The 22,763-nt window shown below is 34.5% G+C and overlaps 1 protein-coding gene across 9 annotated transcripts in view; it reads left to right on the forward strand.

Annotated features, from left to right (window-relative positions):
* Positions 1 to 22,763, forward strand: part of Fhit (fragile histidine triad diadenosine triphosphatase) — a 1,445,121-nt gene that overhangs the window by 492,779 nt on the left and 929,579 nt on the right. For 2 of the 9 annotated variants that reach the window (XM_046453018.1, XM_058582095.1), the window contains one exon: positions 5,513 to 5,595. The exons of the other annotated variants lie outside the window; for them this stretch is intronic. The gene's annotated coding sequence lies outside the window, so the exon portion shown is untranslated. The remainder of the gene's footprint in view (positions 1 to 5,512; positions 5,596 to 22,763) is intronic. 9 annotated transcript variants of the gene reach the window in all.

Consider the following 22,763-nt stretch of genomic DNA (forward strand, 5'->3'; position numbering starts at 1 on the left):
GCATAAGATGGAAAAAAATCAGAAAGATGATATATAGTTAGCATTCATATAAAACCGGAAAATTCTGGCTAACTAAATTTCAAGTTGTTGGTGGAATAACATACAAGGTTGAAATTCAATATTATACTGAAAGATTGAAAACAAGCATTACTAACAGAGGAGGGTAAAGAGTTGCATTTTTTATAAAACAGTTATTGGTCTATTTTAAAATATGAATTTATAGCTATTGAATAAACTGTGCCTACGCAATGTCTGAATTTCCTGAGCAGTCAGTTTGTCTGTTGTGTTCAGCTTTTGTAGAGTTGATCTCTCCTAATCAACTCTAGCATTTTTCATCTAGGAAAATGACTCTCACCTTTTGGTGGGCAAGTGGAATCCAACCATGAAGCTTCTTGAAAATACAGATGCTTAAGCTTCTACCTGAGAGATTCTAATTAGGTTTAGCCTGGCACTCAGACATCTATGTATTCAATTCTAGACAGGTAATTCAGACACACTACTTTAAGAAGAGCTGTACTAGGTAGGACACTCTTTAAGATTCTAATATAGCCAAGATTCACATAAATTGTTAAAAACGTTAACTTCCAAGCTATAACCTTGGGAAACTGTATACCTTTGTGCAAGGTGTACAGTATACAACCTTTTTGATGTTCAGGTATCCCTGCCTCATCCTCAGATATTCTGCTTTAGTAAGCTTAATCTGGATTGTAGAAATATGCATTTTCTTCAGCTTTACTATAGTTGACAAATAAACATTGTCAGTATTTTCCAGTATTTATAGTATTCAATGTGATGTTTTGATATAAGTATACATTCCAAAATTATTAAATCAAGTTAATTAACATATCTATCACTTCACATACCTATCATTATTTTGTGGTGAAAACAGATTTTAACTGCTCAGCAATTTTTATATTATGAAGTTATTATTATTGATAGTAACTATACTGTATAATAGATCTCCAGAACTTATTTATTTGAATGAAATTTTGTACCCTCTGACCAATATCCACCTGTCTTCTGTTCCCTCACATTCCCTAGTAGCTACTTCTACTCTCTACTTGTATGAGTTCAATTTTTTTCAGAACCTATACCTACGTGAGAACATGTAGTAATCGCATTTCCCGGCTTGGCTTATTTAACTAGCATAATGTCCATTCATGTCAGAAATCACAGAATTTCCTTTTAAAAGCTGAATAGTATGCCATTGTATATATACCACATTTTCTTTATCCATTCATCAGCCAATGAATCATGAAAGGACACTCAAATTGATTCATATCTTGGCTATTGTGAATATGCTACAATGAGCATGAGAATGCAAGTATCTCTTCAAGATACTCATTTTATTGACCAAATTATGTTATGCACATGTACAAATATATCACAAAGAGTCAAACTATGTACCAGTAAGAAGATTCTTATTTTATATTCTTTGGATACATACCCAGAAGTGGGATTGCTGGATCATGTAGTAGATTTATTTCAAATTTTTGAGGATTTCTACTCTATTTTCCATAATGACTGTGCTAATTCACATTCCCACAGAAGTGTATGAGAAATAAAAGGCATTTTTTTTCTTCTCATCCTTTCCCATACTTGTAACCTTTTGTGGTTTGAGGACAGACATTCTAACAGGTGTGAGGTGATATCATCTTATTGGGTTTTCATTTGCACTTCCCTAATGGTTAATGAGGTTGAGCATTTTTTAAAAGCCTATTGGCCATTCGTATGCTTTCCTTTAAAAACATCTGCTTAGGACCTTTGCCCATTTTTAGTCAGGTAATTTGTTTTCATAGTATTGAGTTATTTGAGTTCCTTATATATTTTCTATATTAACTCCTTATTAGATGTATGGTTTGCAAATGTTTTCTCCTATTCTGTAGATTGTCTCTTTATTCTTTTGATTGTTTCCTTTGCTATGAAGAATTAGTTTGATATAATCCCATTGTTCTATTTTTGCTTTTGCTGCTTATACTTTTGGGATCATATATAAATAATAATAAAAAATCCTTGCCCAGACCAACATCATGTAGATTTCCCCTATGTTTTCCTCTAGTAATTTTATAGTTTCAGTTGTTATATTTAGTCTGTAATACAATTTGAGTTTTTTATGGGGGTTTGTGATAAGTTTCATTCTTCTGTTTATGATTACCCAATTTACCCACTGCCATTTATTGTAAAAGCTGTCCTTTCCCCATGTGTGTTCTTGATACCTTTGTCTAATTCAGTTGACTGTAAATATGTGTGGATTTATATTTGGGCTCTCTGTTCTGTTCTTAGTCCACTTGTCTGTTGTTGTATTATAGCATGCTTTTGATTACTATAGCTTTGTAGTATATTTTGAACTCCAGAATAAGGTTGGGTACGCCTTATATGAAATGCTTGGGAATAGAAGTATCTCAGATTCTGGAGTTTTTCAGATTTTAGAATACTTACATAGAGTTTACTGTTCAGATATTCCTAATCTGAAAATCTGAAATACTGCAAAATTCGAAATTTTTGAATGTCATGTCAGTCCTCAGACTTTGGATTTTAGATTTTCTGATTAGAGATTTTCAACCTGTAGGGTGATGCCTATGCCTTTGTTCTTTTTGCTCAAGATTGCTTTGGGAGCAGCCGCTGAAATAGCTCAGTTGGGAGAGCGTTAGACTGAAGATTGCTTTGGGTATTTGTGGTATATATTGTGCCACATGAATTCTTGAGATGTTTTTTCTGTGAAAAATGTCCTTGATATTTTGGCAGGGATTTCATTGACTCTGTAGATCACTTTGAACATAAGATCATTCTAGCAATATTTTTCTTTGAATTCATGAACAATAAATTTATTTCCATTGGTTTATATCTTGTCCAGTTTCTTTCATCAAGGTTTAATGATTTTCATTGTACAGATGTTTCACCTTTGATTAAATTTATTTCTAAATATTTTTTATACTATTGTAAGTGATATTTTTTTCTCAATTTCTTATTCAAATAGTTAATTAATAGAAATGCTATTGGTCCTTGTATAATCATATTGTATCTTGGAACTTTTCTGAGCCTTTTTATGGTATATTTAGGGTTTAACGTCAATAAGTTTGTGTTATCTGCAAACAAGGAAATTTTTACTTTTAATTGGATTTCTTTTCTTTTTCTTTCCCAATTGTACATGCTAGAACCCCCAGGACTATTTTGAATAGGAGTGATGAGAGTGGGCATCCTTGTCTTGTTTCTGATCTCAGAGGAAAGGTTTTTGGCATTTCACCATTGTGTATGGTTTTATTAATGGGCTTGTCATACTTGGCCATAATTATGTTCAGATACATTCCTTCTCTACCTAATTTATTGAGAATGTTTTTAACCATTAAAGGCATCAAAGTTTGTCATATTTTTTTCTGCATCTATGGAGATGATTATATGATTTTACCCTTCATTATGTTAGTGTGGTATATCACATTAATTAATTAGCATAAGTTCAATCATTCTTTCATTCCAGGAAAAAAAAATCCCACTTGATCAAGGTGTGCAAGGTATGTGATCCCTTAAAGAGGCTAGTATTTGGAACTCACTTTGATAGTGGTTTGTTATGGAATTTTTGCATCTATGCTCATCAGATATTTTTAAAATTTTTTATTTGTTTTAATTAGTTATACATGATAGTAGAATGCATTTATGCACTTTGATATATCACACATAGATGGGATACAATTTCTCATTTTTCTGAGTGTCCATGTTGCAGAATCATATTGGTCATGTAGTCATATATATATATATATATATATATATATATATATATATATATATATAGTAATAATGTCTGTTTCATTCTACTGTCTTCCCTATCCCCACAACCCCATTCCTCCCCTCCCATCACTTCCCTCTACCTAATCTAAGGTAACATTATTCTTCCCTAGTGTCCCCACCACCTTATTGTGAATTAACATCCGCATATTAGAGAAAACATTCGGCCTTTGGTTTTGTGGGATTGGCTTATTTCACTTAGCATGATATTCTCCAACTCCAACTATTGAACTGTAATTTTCTTATTGTGTTTTTGACTAGCTTTGGCATCAGGGTAATTCTGACCTTGTAATATCAGTTTAGAAGTATTCCCTCCTTAACTTTTTGGGGAAGTTTTATAAAAGGATTGGTGTTTATTTTTTTTAAATGTTTGGTAGAATTCAACAGTGAAGCTAGGAGGTTTTCTTTGTTGGGAGTTTTTTATTTTGTTTTTACTCATTCAAGTTCCTTATTCATTATTGATCTGTTTAAATTTTCCATTTATTTGTGAATAAGTATTGCGAGGCTATTTATTCATTTCTTTTAGGTTATCAAATTTGTTGGCATGTAGTCTCTTATTTAGTATCAATTGTAATATCTCTTTTTTCATTTCTCATGTTAGTGAATTTTTTCCTTAAACTAGCTAAAGGTTTGTCACTTTTGTTTAAACCCAACTATTCATTTTATTGGTCTTTTCTTTCATTTTTCTAGTTTTTATTACATTCATTTTTGTTCTGATTTGCATTATTTCCATCCTTCTGCTGACTTTGAACTTAGTTTGTTCTTGTTTCTCTAGTTCCTTGAGGTTAACCTTCAGTGCTTATTTGGGATCTTCTTTCTAAAAGTAGGATTATGGCTACAAAATTTTCTCTCAGAACTGCTTTTGCTGTATTCCATACATTTTTGTATGTTGTGTTTCCATTTTTATTTATCTCATGATATTTGATTTTGCATTCAGGAGTTTGTTGTTTTATTTCTACATTTGTGCATTTTCCAGTTTTATTTCTCTCATTGATGTCTATTTTCATACTTTTGTCATCAGATACTTATTATAATTTCAGTCTTCTTTAAATTGTTAAGACTTGCCTTCCATTGTGTTTTTGCATGTAGATAGCTGTTCAGTTTGCTCTTCCTGTGCCAGCATGAATGCTGGAATGCACCAGTCCCGACTTGTTAGGGACATGAATTTTAAGCAAGTATTCCACATGATTTTGCTATAAATGCTTTAAGAATCATATTTTGAGAGTCATGACTCTCGAAATATGATTTAAAGTAAGTAGATTCTATGGATGGTTAATTAAGTGGAGCTCTTGGCTACTTGTTTGGATGAAGACTTAGGGGGTAGAATTGAGTTGGCCACACCTTCCTTGTCAGAGATCCCATGTGGCCACATAGGGTGGGGAACCCCCAAGCTGTGAACAGACCATGCTGTTTCCAAAGATCTTCTTGCATACCCTTGTTGTAGATCAGTCATAACATTTTTCATGCTGCAGTTAGGAATGTATCCATCAAGAGGAGCAGTGTCTTTGCCTGTGAGCAAGTCAAATGGATTTTCCATGGCCATGACTGCCTGGAAGAGGCATCGATCCTGCACACATAATCTGAAGGGACTCAGTGACTTTAAATTATAAGGAAAAGATGGTGAACATTGCAGGACAATGGACCTAACTTGTGAATTAACATGCCCAGAGGATAAACTATAAAGTGGTGATTAGAACTTTACTTTATGTCTCTATTATTTTTGTCAAACTAGACTCTGAGTCCAGAGCAACCGTTCCCAAAAGGTGGCTTATAGAGCCTTGAGAATCCCTGAGACCCTTTCATGAAATCTGCAAGGTAAAAATTATATTGCTATAATACTAAGTTGTTATTTGTCTTTTTCACTGTGGTAGCATTTACTAATGGCACAAAAGTAATGGCAGGTAAAAATACTAGGACCATAGCATGAATTAACACAGTGTCACCAAACTAGACTATTTATCATTTATTCTTTACCACCACATACTTATTGTTAAAAAAAATAAAAGCCAATTTCATTGAAGAATATCCTTGATAAACAGTAAAGTTTAGTAACTTGATTAAATTTTGATAGTTGAGTACAATTTTTTTATAGGACTGTGTGCTAAATTATAAGCAAACATAAAGAGCTGCTGCTGTGTACTGAAGTATCATGACTATCTCAAGGAAGACCCTTGTGAGATTGGGTGGTGATCAGAACTAAGAACTGTTCATACAGAATACCATCTTTTAAAAAAAATTCATAGGAACTACTGAAATATATAGACAGATATTTTCAAATGAATGTACAAAATGAGCCTGTCACTTTAAGTAAACCAGTGGACATATGGGCTGCCAATGATACAGTTGAGATTTTCAAGAAAAATCCAAAATGTGGAAAATGTGTCTACCACCATAAGCTTGACAGCTTCCCAATTCTTAAAGACTTTCCTGATGAGATCAATGATGGTATTAACAAAAGTAATTCTTTTTTATGTCATATAATGAAATTTGTCAACATTTGAAAGATAAGCATAATGTAGTGAGCCAATATTTTTGATCAAAAGAATATGTACTATTAACAAAATTTTGCACAGAGGATCCATTCGAAGTGCCACATAGACATGGATTTTCACATAAGAGAGTAGAAAGATCTTCTTGATAATGGTTTCAGAATGCACACATCAGCTAACAATTAAAGAAACCCTCCGTTGTCAAGTTTTCACACAGTATGAGAGAAAATATCCAGTTATTCTAAAAAGCCAAAAATACTTCTCCTGAATTTTCTTGGTATACTTCAACCACAATCATACATCACCACACAATACAGAGGCAGATAAGAGAATTTACTTATTTTATTTTAAGCTAAATAGTAAAATAAATTTCAAAATATGAGACATGGTTCTTCTCACTAGTTCTTTTGTTTGTATGTTTTGGAAAATGTATTATGTATGTGTACATGTAACAAATTTAGTATGTATGTATGCATGTATGTATTTACATTAGGGATTGAAGCCAAGACCATGTCTATGCTAAGCACATGCTCTACCATGGAGATATGGTCCTAACCCCTAATACAGTTATTATAATGAATTATTAGTGTTTTTAAAGTTCTCTGTTTAATTTCTAATATGATAAGTATATATAGATATAACCCACAAAGTTAAAAACTCTTTGAGGGCTTTCAACTATTCTTGAGAGTATAAAAGTGTCCTGAGACTCAAATGTTGGAGAGCTGCTATCTAGAGGAATATTTCCTGGAGCATGCTCCGTAGAATGTTCTCCCTTGAAATGCTCTATGGAAACTCCATGAAGCAGCCAGAAAGCAAAGGCAACATAAAAGAATAATAATTTGTAAATATGTTTCGAAATGTTCCCAGATATGGCCCATAATGGAGATTCACAGTTCATACTAACACATTCAAAATTCAACTTGAACTTTCCTAAACTCCCACTCTTCCCTAAATTTTTTGATCATGAAAATGTTTTCCCCATGGAATAAGCTTTAGGAAATACTGTTTCCTTGCCAATAAGTACTATCATAACAAGCAGTACGCAACAACTGTTGATTGGCTCCTAAAATCTGGAATTTTGATTTAAGGGGCAATCATATTTTCCTTTACATCAAAATCAAGACAGAAGGTTCTGGGGCTGAGGATATAGTTCAGCAATAGAGTGCTTCCTTAAGGACACCCATTTCTGCCAAAATAATAATAACAACAACAACAACAATAATAAAGAAAACCAATGAAAGCTAATCTCAAGGTAAAACAGATGTGAGATAGTAGGTGTAATACAGAAGCATTTCCTAGAAACAACTTGTCTTTTTTATTTTTCATTCCTGAAGGGTAATTGGTTTTATGTTATTCATTGTCTTATACATGTAGGTGTAAGTAAGATGGAATTTCACTTAGAAATAAATGTTGTCAACTTGTTGAAAAACAAAAGAGGTAAAGCAGATAATATAATAAAAAGGTATGTAAAAAAAGAAATTTCTGTCTTCAAAGCTACCAAAGGTAAAAGGTTTAAAAACACCAGAACATGATAGCACTGTATTATGACTTTCCAGTTTTATGAACTTGGATTGTTTATCAGTTCTCAATAGAGAGGCAAATCCATGCTAACCAATGATGTTAAGAACATGTTCCTGGATCTTGTACACAAATAGACTTGGTGAGGGGCACTTTGCTGGGTCAGAAGACGACACAGCAAGCTGTTACCTTTCCTTGAAATAAATGTCTTTTTGGTAGGACTGATTTCTTCTTTCTGTGTTAATGGTGACTTACTCATATATGCTAATATGATTTGATGTTGTTAGTGGAAATGAGCGGGGTCAGTTTTTGTTACCAGATATATTTCTCCTTATAAGTTATGGTCAACCAGGATTCTAGTTTAGAAATTGGCCTGTTGATAGCAATTCCTTAATTCCTAGTATAATGTTATACTTGAAAGTAAGCTTTGCTAACTACTATATTTCAATGTCTAGGAATCTTTCCTAAGGAATAAGCAGAATGTGAGTTTAAAATGTGTTTATGAAGATGGTCTTCAGAGGATTGTTTATGATACCCACAATTGAAAACAACAAATTAGTTGACAAATGTGGAAACCATTGATAATTATCATGTTTACATAACAATGCCATGTAGGCGTTAAAAATTTTAGTTTTTGAAGGCTATTAAAAATATGAGACTGGAGTCAAGAAAGCAGAAAAAGGGGGTGGCTTTCCAGGCTGCTCTGTTGGCATGAACCCAAGACAGGAGGTTGGCATGAAACCAAGACGGGAGATAAGGCAACTTCTCAGTAAAGTGGGTGGAAAAAGAAAGGGGGGTAGACTTTACTGGGAATTAATATTGGATATTCAAAGGAGATTGGGGGCTCAGGAGGTTGGATATATAATAAGGAAGAAATCCCCTGCCCTCTGCTGGTGCCTACTGGTCCCTTTGAGGGCAAAGTGGAGGGATAGTGGGTTAAAGGGAGCCTGCATTATTAGGAGGCCTGTGGTGTATCTTGATATGGAAAGATCATAAATCAAAGAAAGTGCTAGAATGACCCAAAAGGTGTGCTGCACAACACTCTTGTGTGGGAAAGAGGGTGTGCCTCTCCCAATAGCCCATGGAGAACAGAGGATGAAGCCATATTGCTGTCATACAGCCAGAGCAGCGGCTATGGGTGCCAAGTCCTGGCAAACCTGAGCTGGATCCAAAACTCAGGCCTGACAACCCATGCTACACATCACAGGGTGTGCCTAGAAGGCCAGGATAAAATTAGATGCAGCAGAATACATGTCATGGAAACCCTTCCAGCTACTCCCTACCCCCTTGAGTCCTGGTGGATCACAGGACTGGCTGGGAGGGCTGAGCCTGGCCAGGAATTCAAAAGGGCAGTAGCAGGAGTGATTGAGTCTGGGGATTCAACCCAAGAGTTCAAGAAAGGAGATACCACGGGGAACAAAGTGGGTAAAGGATTGGCTGCTCTGCGGCGTGAGTGGAACCAGTCGAGATTCCTGGGGTAGGGTCTCTCAGTGTGGACCCGTAGGTGCTGGGCCCTGGAGGTGCACTGATTTAAAATCTTCAGAACAGAGAACCTGAAGCCTACCTAGTCCTAAACCCACCTCCAGGAGCTCTACCTACGGGATTTCCTGTCACAGAGCACTACAGCAACCCCACCTTGAAGGTAGAGCAGATATCACATTCCAGCTCACTCTACCTGTAGTGTCAAGAAGGGAAGCTGAAATTTTCTGAACTCTAACTGGAAACTTGACAAGCAGCTCAAAAATAGGAGGGATTTGACAGTCTGCACCCAGTACTCTTGTATATGCTAAATACCTCAAGAAGAAACAGGCATTTGGGAAAGAGAACAAACACATATCTTCACTGACAGCTTTTGGCCAGTGCAATGGAAAAAATTCCTTAACTTTTCATCAAGAACTGTTTTTTCTCTTTAATTATGAGCTGAATGGTCCATGGACATGTATACATATATATTTCTAGCATTTTTGAAAGGCAATTATTTTTCAAGGCTCCGTCTTTTGAGACCTAGGATGCTATATTAGTCTATTTTGGTTGGAGAAAAAAAATATATATAGATTTATAGGTTTCTCTCACTTAGCTGTTTCCCTTATTATATTTTAAAAAAGAGTATAAGTAACAATAAATGTTGGTGAGCATGTAGGGGAAAGGGCATACTCATATATTGCTGGTGGGACTGTAAGTTGGTCCAATTGCTGTGAAAAGCAGTATGAAAATTCCTTAGAAAACTAGGAATACACTCACCATTTGACCCAGTTATATACCACTTGTTATATATCGAAAGGAGTTAAAATCTGCATACTACGGTGATGCAGCCACATTAATATTTATACCAGCTCAATTCACAGTAGCTAAGCTATGGAACGAACCTAGGTGCCCTTCAACAGATGAAAGAATAAAGAAAGTGTAGTACATATATACAATGGAATATTATTTAGTCATAAAAAATGACTTTTGGTGGTAAATGGATGAATCTGGAGACTATTATGCTAAGTGAAATAAGCTAATCCCAAAAAACCAAAGGATGAATGTTCACTCTGATATGTGTATGCTAAAACAAAACAAGGGAGGGGGTTAGAATAGAAGTTCATTGCATTAGTTCATTTGTCTAAAGGGAAACGAAGAAAAGGGAGAAGGAATAGAAATAGGAAAGACAATGGAATGAATCTGACACAACATTCCTATGTATGTATATGAATATACCACAGTGAATCTCCACATCATGTACAAAAAAAACCCCAATTCTAATTAGAATAAGATATACTCCATGTCTATATAAATATGTCAAAATATATTCTATTGTAATGTATATCTAAAATGAATAAATTTAAAAAAAGAAAAAATGCACTATAATTCAAGTAGGCCCTGATAACTTTTAAGAAAGAATGAAAAAAGGATAAGGAGGAATAAATACTCACCTCTAGATTTATTATCTAAGTTTTCCTACCTTTGTAAGTTGGAACAAGAAGCCACACCAATTAGAGTAGGCAAAAAAACAAAACAAACAAAAAAACCCAGTGTCCTCCAATTAATGTTAGTAGGATAAAATATTATGTTGTATAATAGCACATTGTTTTCCAAAAGGATTGTCCTGGTTTACATTCTCATTGGCATTATTGGGATTGTTTCTTTCCCAGCATCCTTGCCAACCCTTAGGGTTATTTAAAATAATAGTTTCCAAGATGGTGAAGTTAAAAATGATAGATAATTTTTATATGAAGGAGCCATTCAACAGGGAAGACAGAAGAGTAATTGGCACTTCCAAATGAGATTTGACTTCGATTACTACCTCATAGGCAGAACTTTTTGCTGCCCTGACTACAAATGAGCTGTTTATGACAACTGAGATCTCTGGGGAATAAATTCTACGGCTCAAGGGGGAGAAGGTGACTGGAGTCCAGAAATAAAAAAAAAAGCAATAAAATCCCATTTAGTCAGATTTTATCATTTATAGTTTGTCCTTGGATAGATTATATAAATACTGTACTAAGGTCATCCCTGTAGAGCTCTGTGTCAAACCCCCAAATAAACTGAGACTGAGAGGCAGAGGAGAATGTATGCCTGTCAGTCTCTTGTGTGTCAGAGGCTTTGCCATTATAAAGTTATAGTAGATCATAGAATTGCTTGTCAAATGATTAAAATTGTCATCACGGTTTCCATTTTCCACATCTTTTCCTTAGAGCATGTATGCAAAAGATTTGCAGAACGCCTGTGGGCTTTTGGAGCCACTAAAGGGACTTGTTGCCTATCTCCATTCCCTGCCACTCACCACAGATGTGCCAGTCATGCCTACAGACATCTTTTGTCATAGTCACACTGCAACTGGGTGGAATATTGAGGGAAATGTCAAAAATGTATCCATGTGAAAAGAATAAGAAGGAAGCGTTATTCAAAGAGCTTGCTTCCTGCTTGGGCTCCTTTTTGCATGGAGCAGGCTGATGTCTAATTTCAGCCATACAATTAATTCTTGGCCAAGAAGAGAAGAGACATAACTGCCACAATTTGTATAACCGGGATGTTGCTTCTCTAATTCTTGTGCTTCTTTTCTTTGTGATTTCATCTGAAAGCATCTTTTGAGGCCTTTTTGTTGTTGTTGAAAAATTTTTTTAATCTCTTGAATGATGAAAATGGACAAAAACAGAATTCAGCAAAATGTAAATGAATCAGAGCAAATGGGATGCAAGTATATATTGTGCAGATCCAGAACAGAAATAGAGATATTTGTTCTTCCTTTTTTGAGGAGAATCATAAAACTTTCCACGATGTGTCAGACACTGTGTTTTACATTCTCTATGCCCAGGCGTTTAAAGGTGACACAAATGCAGTTTTGAAATGTCGAGGTTATTATTGTGCGTTCTGACGATAAATTAAGTGTTCGTTCTGAGACAGAGATTTGTCCTCTAACCCTGATGTGATCTTTCATCACCACTGTGAATTTCTCCTCTTTATAAGAATTTCACTTTTCATGTTTTCACTTCTGCATCTTTCTATAGTACCCCCTCTTATTAGAATTATTATATATTAAATGTAGATTTTAAAGAACATTCTGGACTGCATCATGAAAAATGGCTAATGTCTACTGAATAAAAGCTAGTAGGAAAATGGCCTATGTATTTTTTGAAGTAGAGTTTTCAGCTGCTCTAACAGGAAATATAATAGCCCTAATGTACTCAATCTGTATTGTAAATTGCAGTATTGAGATGATCTCCTGGGATTTGCTGGGGTGCAGGTGGAGGACAGATTGAGGGTTGGTGGGTAGGAATTCTTAGTTGAGCTGTAAGATGTATAGTCTCCTTTTAGTAATTATGTAATGAAATATATATTTTTTGTCTATATATGTTAGACTATGTACACTTACGCCAGTGTGTAATTCAAAGGCTTCCACGTACTTACCGGAAGGTCTGGGTTTCAAAATTGTACTTTTCTCTAAGGGATCTGATAATGGCATAAAATCGCCATAACCAAGTGGTCCTGAGAGGCCAGCATTGAATTTCAAACTCTAATTCAATAGATGCACTTTTTTTAAAGTACATTAAATCGAAGTTAGTGTCCTTCATTCCCTTCATCTTTCTCTTTCTTGTTTAGTTTTTGTGACTCCATTTCGAAACTCTTGTGACCAGCCGTCATTTACCTGCCTTGCTTGCTTCACTCTAATATAAGGTGAAGGTCTTCCTTTTTCTTTGGTCTCTATTTTCTTATCTGTAAAGAAGATTATTGATATCTTTAATATTGCTTTCATCTCTGAAGTTCTGTTTATGTCTCTTTCCTCTTTCATCCTGCATCCATGATAGATTTTTTTGAGGATAAAATAAAAAAAGTGACATGAAGGTAGTTTGAACATTGTAATAGAGCATAGAAATTTAAAATACAATTGCTGCTGTCTAGTATCACTCTCTCCAGTTGGTCTTATGGCAGCAGGTACGAACTATCTTAGTTTTTTTTTCTAAATCCATGGTGCAACTGATATAGTAAAGATTGTGGATTGGTACATTTTTTTTTAAATATTTATTTATTTATTTTAGTTTTCGGCGGACACAACATCTTTGTTTATATGTGGTGCTGAGGATCGAACCCGGGCCGCACGCATGCCAGGCGAGCGTGCTACCACTTGAGCCACATCCCCAGCCCGGATTGGTACATTTTTAACACAAGGCTGTTGGGGTAGAATGGCAGTCATCTGAAGCTTTCCAAGCAGATAGTCCAGTTTTAGGCATTTTATGAAAGCAAGTAGATATCTGAGAAGTAAGAATACATTCCAAGTCTTTCAAGCAACCAAGGAGTTGATTTTAAGTTTAAAGATCATTATTTTTTAGAAGAAGCTATGATGATTTTTCAGAGACCTGAATGGTGGGCAAAGTAGGACCAGTGACTAAGTTATACCATTCTTTTTCTTCCTTTGATTTGTGATTAAAATCCAAATATGATGTTGTTGAAGAAATTAAGATATAAATTCTTATTGTGAAAAAGATTCATTTTAAAATATGTTTTTTGTCTCTTTCTGCCTAGAGCAAACTCTTGCTCAGTGTAACAATGAAATGCCATTTAGATTGGAAGTGCTGATGCAGCACTAATGATTTTAGAGCAAATATGTTACTCTAATTTCCTCCATCTGCTATGAATAAAAGCATATGAGTATGAAGTCTTGGAGAATTGTAGAGAATATTGTTTCTTAGAAGAAGAGTTGAGATATTTTAAAATGTGTGTAGGTGTGAGAATAATTCTTTTTTTTTATTTTGTCAAGTGTCTCAAAAATGAGAGCTTTATCATAGCTCAATGAAAATGTCAAGAAGTTTTCTATATAGTTTTGCCGAGAGACTCCTGGGGAATCTTAAGTGACTTAAAGACTAACCCTCTAAGTTTTTTTGTAATATAGTATTGATGATTCAGATGAAAACTTCCCCATGCATTTCTTTAGCACTTCTAACCATGGGTAAGAACAACTTTTATACCTTCAAGTGAAGAATAGTTCTTTTTATTTCTTGAGGATTGTTGTGTCTTGAATCAGTCCTCATGTGGTAGTGTGGGAGGAAGGGTATACATGCTCTCCAAGCTTCATGGACAATTCTGCCTGTCAATGCTGGTAAATAAGTTGACTTAATTTTAAAATCTAGAAGAAAAGTTGATTCTTTAGGATGATATAGGTCTCTATGTTTATATATGTATATAAAATCAACATTCACATAAGCAAAGTAAAAACAATACCAATACCCATAGAAACAAATGGAAGATTATTGAAGATGTACCACTAAAAAAGGCACCAGGCCCAGATGGTTTTACAGCTAAATTGAATCCAAGTTTTGATTATCAAGCAATTCAAGACCTCAGAGAAAGAGGGAAGGAGCCTTAATTGCACAAATCTAGAATGAGCTTATTTCCAAACCTTACATAAATAGATGTAAAAAAATATCTTATACCCATTTCATATTTGTTTGTAGAAGTATATTATTTATAACAGTATAATTATATATTTAAGTATATAATAGAACAGTAATCTAGGTCTATCTGCTTATGAAAATAAAAGTTTTGAAATAGAGGTAATTTCCAAAACTACAAACCTGTTCATAACTGGAAATTCATACCATTAATCATGTGAGAAAATTAAATCATCAAAATGATGTGGTGATACCAATTTTGTTGTGTTAGTTTACTCAGGCTGTCAAAACAAACTACCAAACTGGTTAACTCAGAAAAATAATTCATTCTCCATCAGTTCTGGAAGCTCGATGTCCAAAATGAAGGTGCCAGCAGAACCATGCTGTCTCTGAAGGCTCTCAGGGTATGCCTGCCTGGACTTTCTCTACCTTCTTACACTTGCTGCTTGTCCTTGGCATTCCTTGGCCTGTGGACACATACTCTCTGCCCCCATCGTCACATGGCATTCTCCCTGGGTGTCTGGATGTCTGTTTTTTCTTCTTATGAGGACACCGATCATTGTATTATAGCCCACCCTAGTCCAGTATAACCTCTGATCTAATTATTATAATGTAACTAACTATATCTACAAAGATTTGATTTCAAAATAAAGTCACTTGAGATTCCAGAGAGTTGTAAATTTGGGGATTCTGTTCAACCCAGTATACATGTCAACAATTTCACAGAATTTGTTAAACGTTATTCAGAAATAGCCATAGAAGAAAGTGAATTAAGGACAATAAAGAATCTTTACAAAAATCTACCATCAATTATTACATTACACATGAAGTAAAAAATCTATTCATATTAAACCAGGAAAAATATAGATGGACATTTTCTGTTAGCACAGTTACTTTAGCACTGTGTTTTGGGTTGTGCCTGATATAATTAAACAAAACAAAAATAAGCAAATATAAATAGAAAAAAAGTGATTTTTATTTTATATGATACGATTATATTCCTAGAAATCTTAAGACTGTCTTATAGACTATTACTAATAAACCTGAATGCTAAATATCCATAAGGTAAATATAAAAAAATCAAAGTTTTCTTTATGGTTTTAATAATAATTTTTATATTTTTTTGTTTATATAAGTGAATATTTTTCACAGAAATAAAAAATTCACTTATGTAATTAAGAAAAATAAAAATCCTGAGTAATTAATATACTAAGGAAAGTGAAATGCTGTTATAGGAAAAATATTTTATCAAGAGATGGAACATTATTTGTCAAAATAGTCATACCATATTCCCTAAAATTTCCTAATAATATAAAATGTTATTCCCTCCTAAAATAATATATGCTAGTATAATTCATCAGAATGGTAACAAGTTATTATTTTTCTTCAAGGCATTAAAATTTAATGAAAAGTCATTGTTATTAAAATGGTATGTTGTTTGCCATAAGAAAATTTGATGAATATAATAGAAAAGAGAGTTAGAAACAGATTCAAATATATAATAATGAATGAAATATTGTAAAAGATTTTTTAAAATTTACTGCAAAAGGTATGTTTATAAAATAAATGATGTAAAAATTAGCTTTTATCGGTAAGTTATAAGTCTTAGCACCTATTTCTTAACATAAAACATTCAGATGAGTTGAAGGTGTGAACATACCAGACTGAACAACATAAATATTAGAAAAAATAGAAACTCCTGTACACTGACCAAATGAGTTATACATCATATTTGAGAAAAATGGCTAAAGATATAATTCCGAAGGGAATATTTAAGTGGCCAATAGACATGAAAATCTTCTCAGTTTCACTAGTAGTCATAGAAATACAAATTCAAATCACAATGAATTATACTCTTTTCCACTTAAATACATAATATAATTTTAAATTATTGATAATGTACATGTTTGGTGATGATGTAAAAAATGAAAATTTTTCATATGTTGATAAATTTGGAAATGTCTATCAAAATCAATGAAATACCTGCTCTCTGGCACTATGTCATTATTTTTGGGAAGTATTAGTATGTTATATGAAAATATATATTCAAAGATGTTTGCTGCATTGTTTGTAGTTACAAAAACAATCAAAAGAAAAATACATCAGCAAAAAGCTCATCAAAAAGAAAGATTGTTGAATATTATAACTGTACTGTAGAATATTATGAATGAGTAAAATAATTAAATACATCTATACATGAATTCCAGCATGGCCATAATATATCAGTGTATAATCTAATAGTATAGCTTATTACTAGATTATAGAGTATAAACTAATAATAATCAGTGATTAATTGGGACATTAAGAATGTATTAAAATTAGGGGCTGGGGTTGTGGCTCAATGGTAGAACACTTGCCTAGCACAGGCAAGGTTCTGGGTTCGATCCTCAGCACACCATATAAATATGTAAGATAAAGGTATCGTGTCCAACTACAAGTGAAAAAATAAATAGATTTTTTTTTAAAAAGAATGTATTGAAATTAAAAAGAAAAGGGTGACTCTATAGCCAATATAACCTTATGTATGCTATATGAAGCTAGAGAAGAATGTGGAAGGATAAAAAAATAATTGTCTCTGTTTATTGTTTTGATTTTGTTAGTTATCATGATAAATGGAATAGGAAGTACAGCTGGGGGAGAATATGGATTACTATATACCTGTGTGTGTGTGTGTGTGTGTGTGTGTATATATATATATATATATATATATATATATATATATATATCACATACATACATAATTTTGTTTATTGTGTTACCTAAATATTTCTAAATATTTATTATTTTAAAAATTAAAATAGTAATATTTCTCTGTAACATTTAAATTTTTACATGTGTTTATCTTAAGTCCTCGTGGTATTATATTTTAAGATAATACTTTCACCTCATACAAAAATAGGCCAAAATTAGAGCATTCTGTGTCACTCTATGACTGGGTCTCAACTAGTGGGAATACTGCTTTGCTCAGAGTGCTAGAGGACTCCTCTGCAGCTGCTCCCGCAGGAATCATGGCCACCATGCTGCATGGGGCCCGTGCTATGTGGGGCCCTGAGCCTTAGCATTAGAACAGGATTCCTGGCTCCCGATGACTCACCTCTGCAGGTCTCCCGGGTGCCTTGATGGGGACCACTGGCATCAACACCCGGTGCAGAATTCCCAGGCACCGCTTCCTCAAAGGACACTCAGCTGCTACCCACTTGCAGGAACTATGGCTGTCACTCCCGTGTGGACCCCCATCTACCAACGTGGGGCTCCACATGCCTCCATCTTGGGTCACCTCCATCACCATCTTTTGTTGGGGCAACTACCAGTTTGGAACACCAAATAGCCAGCTACCCTCATTTTCTAATCCCAGCCTCTCCAATCCTCAGCAGGTGCTAACTTGGCAGAGTGACTTCCCAATACGAAATAGCCCACCGTGACAGGTGCACAGCCACAAGAGTGCAACACATAAGACCCCGAGAGGAAGGTTCCTGATTAGGAAGTAGAAAGGGAGAGGGTGAGGGAGTTACACTTTAGAGACTTATCTAGAGGGCAGGAACTGTGAGGTCTACAGGTGAGATGAGGAGATAAGACTTGGTGCCCACATCACAGGAGCAGACCCCAAAGAAGTTCCTTGAGGTGTAGTCTCCCAATGGGACCAGCAGGTGCCATACCCCACCTCCAAATGCCCCGCACCCAAGACCAATCCTCACAACCTGGTAACTGCAACCATCCTGAGGGCGGAGATACCAACTAAGAACAGACAACCCCACCTATTGGATAAGAAGGGAAGCAGGAAAGATACAGATCTCCAACCAAAACAATCCTGGTTTCTTCCTTAGAGACTTTCTTTTCTTTCTTCCCGCTCTTTGTTCTCCCACCCTCACATCCACAACATAAGTGAAACCAAGTACTTTGCATGAATTAGGATATTGAGGACTGAGATGACTGAATAGTATATTATAGTCGTATTACACATAGTATACTACACCCTGATTCCAAAATTGGGCAAAGACACATTAGAGAAAGAAAACTTCAGACATATCGCTAATGGACATAGATGCAAAAATTCTTAATAAAATTCTGGCAAATTGAATACAAAACATGTCAAAAAGATTAAGTAGGGTTCATCCAAGGGATGCAAGGTTGGTTCAACATATGGAAATCAATAAATGTAATTCATCACATCAATAGACTTAAAGATAAGTATCATATAATCATCTCAATAGATGCACAAAAAGCATTCAACAAAATATAGCACCCATATATGTTCAAAACACTAGAAAACAGGAGCATATCTCAACTTCATAAAAGCTATCCACGCTAAGCTCCAGGCCAATATCATTCTAAATAGAGAAAAATTGAAAGCATTCCCTCTAAAAACTGGAACAAGACAGGAATTCCCTCTTTCACCATTTCTGTTTAACATAATTTTTGAATCACTGGCCAGAGCAATCAGATGAAAGAAATTAAAGGGATATAGATAGGAAAAGAAGAAATCAAAGTAGCACTATTTGCTGCCAATATGAAGACCCAAAAAATTCTACCAGAAAACTTCTAGAACTAGTAAATGAATTCAGCAAAGTAGCAGAATACAAAATCAACACTCATAAATCAAAGGCACTTCTGTGTATCAGTGACAAATCCTCTGAAAGGGAAATGAGGATAACTACTCAATTTACAATAGCCTCAAAACAATAAAATATTTGGGAATCAACTAATGAAAGATGTGAAAGACCTCTACAATGAAAACTACAGAATGCTAAAGAAAGAAATTAAAGAAGACCTTAGAAGATGGAAAGATCTCCCTTGTTCTTGGATAGGCAGAATTAATATTATCAAAAAGACCATACTACCAAAAGCACTATACAGATTTAATGCAATTCCAATCAAAATCCCAATGACATTCCTCATAGAAATAGTAAAAGCAGTCATGAAATTCATTTGAAAAAATAAGACCCAGAATAGTTAAAGCAGTTATTAGCAAGAAGAGTGAAGCCAGGTGGCATATCTATACCAGATTTTGAACTATACTACAGAGCAATAGTAACAAAACCAGCAAGGTATTGGCACCAAAACAGACTGGTAGGCCAATGATACAGAATAGAGGACACAGAGACTAACTCAAATAATTACAGTTATATTAGACAAAGGCACCAAAAACATACATTTGAGAAAAGATAGCCCCTTCAACAAATGGTGCTGGAAAAACTGGAAATCCATATGCAACAAAATGAAATTAAACCCCTATCTCTCACCATGCACAAAATGCCACTCAAAATGGATCAAGGATCTAGGAATTAAACCAGAGACACTTCCTAGAAGAAAATGTAGGCCCAAATCTCCACCATGTCAGATTAGGCCCCAACTTCCTTAATAAGACTCCTATAGTGCAAGAATTATAATCAAGAATCAATAAATGGTATGGATTCAAACTAAAAAGCTTCTTCTCAGAAAAAGAAACAATAAATGAGGTGACTAGAGAGCCTACAGATTGGGAACAAATTTTTACCCCTCACACAGCAGATAGAGCACTAATCTCTACAATATAGAAAGAACTCAAGAAGCTAAACATACAAAAAAAAAGTAGCCCAATCAATAAATGGGCCAAGGAACTGAACAGACATCTCTCAGAAGAGGATATGCAACCAATCAACAAATACATGAAAAAATGTTCATCATCTCTAGCAATTAGAGAAATGCAAAGCAAAACTATTCTAAGATTTCATCTTACTCCAGTCAAAATGGCAGCTCTTAAGAACACAAACAACAATAAGTGTTGACGAGGATGTGAGGGAAAAGGCACACTCATACATTGCAAGTGGGACTGCAAATTGGTGCAACCAATGTGGAAAGCAGTATGGAGATTCTTTGGAAAACTGGGAATGGAACCACCATTTGATCCAGCTATCCACTCCTTGGTCTCTACCCAAAGGACTTAAAAACAGCATACTACAGGGACACAGCCACATCAAGGTTTATAGCAGCATGATTCACAATAGCTGAATTGTGGAAGCAACCTAGATGTCCCTCAGTAGATGAATGGATAAAGAAAGTATGGTGTATATACACAATGGAATATTACTCAGCAATAAAAGAGAATAAAATCATGGCATTTGGAGATAAATGGATGGAATTGGAGAATATAATGCTAAATGAAGTTCGCTAATCCCTAAAAATCAAATGCCAAATGTTTTCTCTGAAATAAGGAGGCTGATTCATGGTAGGGTTGGGAGAGGAAGCATGGGAAGATTAGATGAACTCTAGATAGGGCAAAGAGGTAGAAGGGAAAAGGAGGGGGAATGGGGGTAAAAAAGATGGTAGAATGAGATGGATATCATTACCCTAAGTATATGTATGAAGACACGAGTCGTGTGAATATACTTTATATACAACCAGAGATACGAAAAATTGTGCTCTATAATATGAATTGTAATGCATTCTGCTGTCATATATAACAAATTAGAATAAGAAAAAGAAAAAAAAGGCTAAAATTTCAAACACTTTATGAATTACCATTCAAAAATCATATGAATGGTAATTCACAAAGGAAGAGATATTAAACACTCATAAAAATTTCAGCTTCATTAGTTATCAAAGCAATCATAATTACAGCAATAATGAGATTTTTCTCAGACTGGCCAGAGTTCAAAAAATCAGTACTTCTCAGTATTACACAGCATGTAGGAGTGTAGGAAAATCTGCATATATTGCCTGGTAAACTTTCCTGTGGGCAGTTTGATAGTATTAATGGAATAGCTCGAATTATGTCCAAAGCTACTTCTGGAAAGTAATGCTGAGGAAATAATTGCTAAGTTGTGTGTATTGATGCTCATTTCATCTTTGAAAAAGTTATATATCTCTATATTCTAAAAGAGATGAGCCTTTAAATAAGCCCAGCTACAAATTTTATTACATTATAACTACATAAACAGAAACTCTCACTTGTCAATGTTATGAAAATTTACACACATTGATTCAGATTACCATTTATGGCATAGAAAGACATTCATGAGGGCTGGGGCTGTGGTTCAGAGGCAGAGTGCTCGCCTGGCATGCGTGAGGCACTGGGTTCAATCCTCAGCACCACATAAAATAAAATAAAGTTATTGCATCCACCTATAATTAAAAAAAAAATACTGAAAAAAAAGACATTCCTGAAATAGTTGATTCATGTATAAGATAGGTCCCAGTTATTAGAGAAAGCATGATATAACTGTGGTATATTTATGCATTAAGAAGAATGATAGTATGCATACCAAACTCTTAGCAAGAGCTTTCTCTGGGTGAATAGATATTTCTCTTGGTGATAGATTATTGGTTTTATTTTGGTATTTTCTAAACTTTTCAAAATGTGCTTAATGAGCTTTATCAAAAAAATATATTGAATCTTTTTTTAAAAATCCTGATTTTATTAATAAAAAATAAAACAAAAAAACAAAACACAACAACAACAACAACAACAAAAAACTAAAGGCCAAATTGGAAATGTTTCAAAAGTTAAAAAGGGGTAGGGCCTTCTGTGAAAAAAAAATCCAGACCAGTAAAGAAAACTTATTATTTTACTGGTCTTAATAGCAGAGTTTGTTAGTTCATAATCTGGGCCTGAGAGGCCTATTGGAAAGTTTGTTTGGAGTCTATTGTTACCTAAATATCTGACCTTTTTGAATTAGCTTTGCTGCCATATGTAGTTTAGCAAAGGACTCTTCACTAACATGTTTACTTTATCCCATTTGTTTGAGGATGAGGTTTGCAGTTTTCCTCCAGGGAGTAAATGACTTCGTGTACCTTGTTCCCAGACACTTATCTCAGAAGCAGCACACCTTTCTGATAGAAGGCAAATGTCATGACTGAAGGCATGGGACAGAGGCCTGATTGATATTCCTAAACTGCCTCTTTTATGTCCTAGAAGCTAAATCTGCATTCTTTTTTTTTTTTTATATCCTAATTTTTTTTCTTTTTTTTTTATTGGTTGTTCAAAACATTACAAAGCTCATGATATATCATCTTTCATACATTTGACTCAATTGGGTTATGAACTCCCATTTTTACCCCAAATACAAATTGCAGAATCACATTGGTTACACACTCACATTTTTACATAATAGCATATTAGTGACTGTTG

Source organism: Marmota monax, unplaced genomic scaffold, assembly GCF_021218885.2.
Source record: "Marmota monax isolate L192 unplaced genomic scaffold, Marmota_monax_Labrador192_F-V1.1 WCK01_AAM20220418_F8-fsc00042, whole genome shotgun sequence".
NCBI lineage: Eukaryota > Metazoa > Chordata > Mammalia > Rodentia > Sciuridae > Marmota > Marmota monax.